General features: G+C 44.3%; 1 long non-coding RNA gene across 1 annotated transcript in view; it reads left to right on the top strand.

The window, feature by feature from the left end:
• The first annotated feature begins 4,472 nt into the window (after positions 1–4,472).
• LOC118845747 overlaps positions 4,473–6,000 on the top strand; it is a 185,266-nt gene continuing 183,738 nt past the window's right edge. The window contains exon 1 of the long non-coding RNA XR_005010143.1: positions 4,473–4,686. This is a non-coding gene — a long non-coding RNA (uncharacterized LOC118845747). The remainder of the gene's footprint in view (positions 4,687–6,000) is intronic.

Raw genomic sequence — 6,000 nt, 5'->3', positions numbered from 1 at the left:
GGGGTAGGAAAGAAGCATTTATTAAGTGCCCACTATGTGCCAGGATCTGTGCTGAGTGCTTTCCAAATATTATTTCATTTGAGCTTCATGACAACCCTGGGAGATAGGTGAGGTGTTTTATTATTATCCCCATTTTATAGTTTAGGAAACTAAAGCAGACAGAAGTTGAGACTTGCCTAGGGTCACACAGATTTGAACTTAAGAATCTAAGATTGTATATTGTATATTGTATTGTATAATACATTGTATGTCTAAGATTGTGTATTGAAAAGAAAGTGTCAATTTTCATTCATAGAAGAAGTTGTAGCTCTAATTCAGTGCCAGACAAAGAGGTTCCATTTTGGAGTCTTTACCTTGTGTGGCATTTTGTATTGAAGTCTCACCTCAAATTAATTGGTTCTCAGTCTGCCCTTCTTATCTCCACACTGGTCTTTCATCATCAGGCATGAAAAGCAACAAGCATGTATTAAGTGCTTACAGACACTCTATTATTTGTTCAGTTGTTTCAGTAGGGTGTGGGACTCTTTGTGACCCTGTTTGGGGTTTTCTTGGCAAAGATGCTGGAGTGGCTTGCCATTTCTTTCTCCAGTTCATTTTACAGATAAGGAAACTGAAGAAAACAGGTTTAAGTGATTTACTCCAGGGACACACAGCTGGTAAGTATCTGAGGTCGGATTTGAACCCAGGTTTTCCTAACTCCAGGCCCAGTACTCTATCTACTTTGACACTTAGCTGCCCCCCAAAATACAAGCAAAGAGAAAAGCAATCCTTGCACTCAGGGGGCTTATATTCTAATGGGGAAGACAACACACCAAAGGGAGCAGAATTTAGGTAGGGGGGGTGTTGAAGGTACTCAAATCATCTCCAGTCTTGTCTTGACAAAGGACTTCAATGACGCTGGAGGATAGAGTGAGGCTGACAAATTTGCACAGCTTTGCCTCACTTAAATCCAATTCACAAGCAAGTCAGAACATCACCTTCATGATATCATTGGTCCTCTTCCAGAATCAAGGCCAAACAGCAACACTGGCAGGGTATCTAAGCCCAGAAAGTCAGAAGCCCAGCAAGAAGGAGAATAGAGGTTGGCTGACCTGGATCTTTCTCCAAAATGAAGGCCCCAGAAAGGAACTCACCATTTGGGGGAGACCTATCCAGTGGATGGAAGTTCCATTATATCTCAGAGGCAAATGAATATTCCAGGGTGAGAGAGCTTCAGGTGTTGAGGGAGGTTCCCAGGTGAGAGTACAGCTGAGGCATAGAATTGAAATCCAGAAAGTCAGAATCACACTAGAGACACAATGGAACAAGGTGACACCAAAAAAATAATACTTTCTTTCCCAAGGCACCTAGATGTCTCCAATTTGAGTTTGGATTCCTCATGGGTCCAGAAGGTTGATAAAGATCCTCCCCCCGCCCCCAATTTCTCTTCAAATGTCTCTCAAGCAATAGGTTCATGAGATCGAAAGTTAGAAGGATCGTAGAGGTCACCTAGTTCAATCTTCTCCTTTCCCAGAAGGCCCCACAGCCATATAGAACAACAGGTTCTCCTGGGGCAAATAGGGGATGTAGAAGTGGAAGCTCATTTAGGATAAGACCTTGGGGAAGGAAATACAGGCTGGAATGCTGCCAGATTTCTTCCTTGCCAAATGTGCAACTACAAAGCAGAAGAAATGTGCTGCTACTACCTCCAGAAATGGGGCTGGGCAGCTCGGGTAAGAGAGGAAGCCTGTTGGAGCTGAGGAGAGTCTTCAAAGACAAAAAGTACTCCGAAGGAAGGTTTTGTCATTACTCTTCAAATTCTCCTGGGATAGGGCCTCAACTGTTTTGTCCTAGTTATGAAAATTGGGAGCTTTGAAAAGTTATTTTTTATTATTCAGTGGTTTTTCAGTTATGTCTAATGCTTCATGACCCCATTTTTGGTTTTCTTGGCAAAGACATTGGGATGATTTCCCATTCCTTTCTCCAGCTCATTTTAGAGATGAGGAAACTGAGGCAAACAGGTTAAGTGACCTGCCTAGGGTCACGAAGCTAGTAAGTGGCTGAGGATCTGAACTCAGGTCTTCCTGACTCCAGGCCCAGCACTCTGTCCACTGTGACACCCATCTGACTCAGTACAATATGTTCTTAAAAGAGGACATGCACTTGGAGTACAAAAAGCCTCCGTTGGTATTGTAGTTTAGGGAAAGGAGAATGGAGGATAATAGATAGTGTTCACATGTCTGCAGGTAGACTTAATTGCTTAAAAAAGATGAAGGGCAATTTTTCATCCTCTAACCCTACCTGAAATAAGGGAAGGATAAAGCAGCACAATCAGACAAGTGACACTTAATCAACAAGCACTTATTAAACATCATCTATGTTTCTTAACCTATGGCAGACCCTGGAGATACAAAAAAAAAAAGAATGCAATGATCACTACGCAAGAAGCTTATATTCTAAGCTACTTAAGTACAAATATAATTTCTTTAGTTTGACCAATGAGAATCAGTCAATAATGGGATATGATTATAACAAAAATTTGCATTTATACAGTGCTTTAAAATTTGCAAAGCACTTTATAAATTTCTTTGATGCAAACCAAGTATGAGAAACCACTGGAGGTGACTTTCAGGCTATGATACATCACATGTTCACTTCTGGTGGGTATTCAAATTACTTATGAAATTTCATCATCCCTAAAGCACTTCTCTATTTGTTATACCTTTTGAGGTTATTCTTTCCTGCCCCTACCCTTTCCTGAAGTCTCTGGTTGCCAGGGTCTCCTCCAGGGGTCTGGGGGCACTGGAGAGATGAAAGAGAGAAAGATTAATCTTAGATGACAAATTGAAGTTGCTCTTGTCCCAGAGCTGCTCAAACACTGTAAGCCACAACTCTGAGATGGATCTTTCCATTCCTCACCTTATGATGACTCTCAATATCTGACTTAGACTCATATAATTTAAATCTAGAAGGGACCATAGGCATTTTCGAGTACAGGAGTTCTTAACCTGGGGCTCACTGTCCTCCATGAGGTTCATTGATAGATTTCACATGGAGGTCTATGAACAAGATGGGGGAAATTTTTTCATCTTTATTTTACTCACCTCTAACTGAAATTCAGCATTTCCTTCAATGATTTTAAAACAAGATTCTGAGAAGCAGTCTATAGGCTTCACCAGATTGCCCAAGGGGTCTGCTATGCACAGATACAAAACAAAACAAAAAACAAACAAAAAAAAACCCACCCTGGTCTAGTGGAATCAACCTCTTCATTTTACAGGAGAGGGACTGAGGCTCAGAGAGGTTATGAGATTTGTCCAAAGTCACAAAGGTAAAAGCAAGAAGAATCCAAAAATTCTAAGCAGTATCTGACTTTTATTTCTCGGTGGTTGTTTTTCCTCTGATTAGAAAGATGTCTTTCCTAACAGTTTTATTTTCTCCAATCTCGTTTTTATTATTAGGGATTGCAGTTGGCTTTTTTTTTTCTTTTTGTACCAAGGACACTTGATATTTCCTCATCCGAACTCTGTGGTGGATTGTCGTTATATGTGTATACTTTTCAAGTTCTTTTTATTTTTTAATATTACCTCATAATAGCTTAGTAATAATCAACGAGGTAGGTGGGGCTGGGATCATAGTCACTGTGTAACAGATGCGAAAAACTGCACCTCATGAAAGCTGTGAGGTTTGCCTCTCCAAGGTCAAGGTGTAGATCTTCCTTGCATGAGCTGGTACTAGGACATAGGTCTCCTAACCCCTGCCCAGAGCTCTCTGCAAGTAGACACGTAAAAGTCAGAGCTCAGCCCCCGGCTAGCAAGAATGCTTTATGTATTTTGGGGGTGCACTGAAATTAACAGTTCACTGGATCAAAGGCGCTCCAAAAAACCGTGTTTTACAGGCAGCCTTCCTTTGCTGGGGTTTGTTAGACACATTTCTGGATCCTTCTTTCTCCTACAATGTTAAAAAAGGGGGGCTGACTGTAAAAAGAATCTCAGGTACCGTGGCGGCCCTGTAAGCCCCTCTGCAGCATGCTCTAGCTCTCCATCTCCACAGGAACCAGACCCTGTACATGTGGCTTCCAGGACACAAGAGACAGCTCGGACACTGCAACCTGCTCTCGGAGCTAAGCTGTGTGTGGCTTGGCCCGGTTCCTCCTCGGAGCTCCCACACATTCTTGTCACCACCGGGCGGCGAGCTGGCTGCAGGAGGAGGGAGGAGGAAGGAGGAGGGGGTGGCAGCATCAGGACAGACCGGACGAGCGCCCCGCCCCTCCCACCCAAGACATTGCGGTGGTAGCCGCAGCAGCAGCGGCGGCCGCCCAGGCAGCAGCAGCATCTGCAGAGCGCTCAGCCAGCTGGGCGGGACTTCAAGCTGGGAAGAGGGGGAGGTGTGTTTTAGGCGGAGGGGTTGGGGGAGGGTGGGCAGAGCTGGAAGGCGTGGTTCTGGGGCCGGGCTAGCTGAAGAGGAGGCGTCCCCGAGACTGCTCCCAGACTGAGACTTGAGTGCTTGGGCTGCAGCAGGACATTCACACAGCGGCTGCCGCAGCAGCAGCAGCAGCAGCAGCAGCATCCTCTCGCTTCGCTTCGCCTCGCTTCCTCCTCTTCTATTCCTCCTGTCCCCCTTCCTCTAATCTCCTCCTTCCCGGGGACCTGAGCTGTCCGGTCCACAGCAGTGGCAGTGGCGGCAGCGCCCAGGATCTGAGCCCAGGTAAGATACACCTATGTCTAGTCAGATACGTGAGGCTCTTTCCCCAACCCATCTCAACTAGGATCCAAAAAGAGGTCGCCCTACATGGGAACGAGAAATGCCTCCCCCATCAACACCCCCCACATTGACCTCGCCCCCTTGCCAGGCCACCTTGGAAGCTGGTGGAAACTGGCCGAACTGTCAAAGCCCCCACCTGCCAGGCGGTGTCCGAAACAGTAGCTTCCGCGGATCTCTGTGGCGTGGGTGCTGCCGTTGTCCTTCTATTTATTTGCCTGTCTAGGTGACGGACTCTTCGGGTCCATGAACTGCAGACTTGAACTTTGTCATGCTTAGTATTAGCTTGTCGAGAGCTTTTATTACCTGACATCGGTAGAGTATGGGGGAGTAGGCAGTGGTCCAGGAAGTGAATGAAAGAAGAGATAGGGAAATGGGGGGGAGGGGGATTTTTTAGTCATTTATTTTTAATTTCCTATCTAACTGCATTTAACTTACTGCAAGCTTCACGATGACGGGTAAGTGAAAAAGCAGCCCTGTCGTTTTAGTCATCCTCCATGCAATTTGTCAGTACCAGAATAAAGGCAAAATTCTTTTTTTTTTCCCAATGAAAAAGGGAGGTGGGGGGGGGCGGGCAAAAGGAACAAACATGAAATTTTTGAGGTTCAAAATCCAAATAACCTTTTAGCAAGGAAGATGGAAAGCACCACCCAATATAGCTGCTCTTTTCTTTCTTTAAATCTTTTTTTTTTTTTTTAATGATGGTTGTTTCTGGGCTGCAGTGTTGCCTCCCTTCCCCACCCTTCTCTTTTGTTTAAGGATGGAAATTTCAAGAAAGTGTGTGCGAGGGGGGTGGGATTGGGGATGTGTGGGTTTGGGAGGAGGGGATAAAGAGGCAAGGGGCAGGATTCGGAAAGACCATCCCCTGCAAACTGGGAAATCGATTTTCTCCCGACTGGCATCACAGGGCTAAAAGGCTTTTGTCAGAAAATAAAAAGCTTTTACCAGCAACAAGCCTATTTGGGATGGTTGCCATGTACCATCTGCTGTGTGCATCCCATCAGAGTACACTCAGTATAAAAACCTTAAAAAAGGAAAATATAAAGGGTTATGTTTTTTAAAAATTACAAAGGAGAAGAAACAAAAACATTTGAGACACTTCATTTTTTGGCCAAGAATTTTTGTTATTTGAATGTTGAAAGGTTGTTAAATGAAATTGGGTAAACTATAATGGCAGACAAAGGATATTGTTGGGAGATTTGTGTTTGTACGGCACAGGAGGTATTCTACAAGGACAATTAATTTGTATTTAAAAATATT

The sequence above is a fragment of the Trichosurus vulpecula genome, chromosome 4 (genome assembly GCF_011100635.1).
Source record: "Trichosurus vulpecula isolate mTriVul1 chromosome 4, mTriVul1.pri, whole genome shotgun sequence".
In the NCBI taxonomy this organism is placed as follows: domain Eukaryota; kingdom Metazoa; phylum Chordata; class Mammalia; order Diprotodontia; family Phalangeridae; genus Trichosurus; species Trichosurus vulpecula.
Note: the sequence above shows the minus strand (reverse complement) of the source record. Positions and strands in the feature narration are given on the sequence as shown.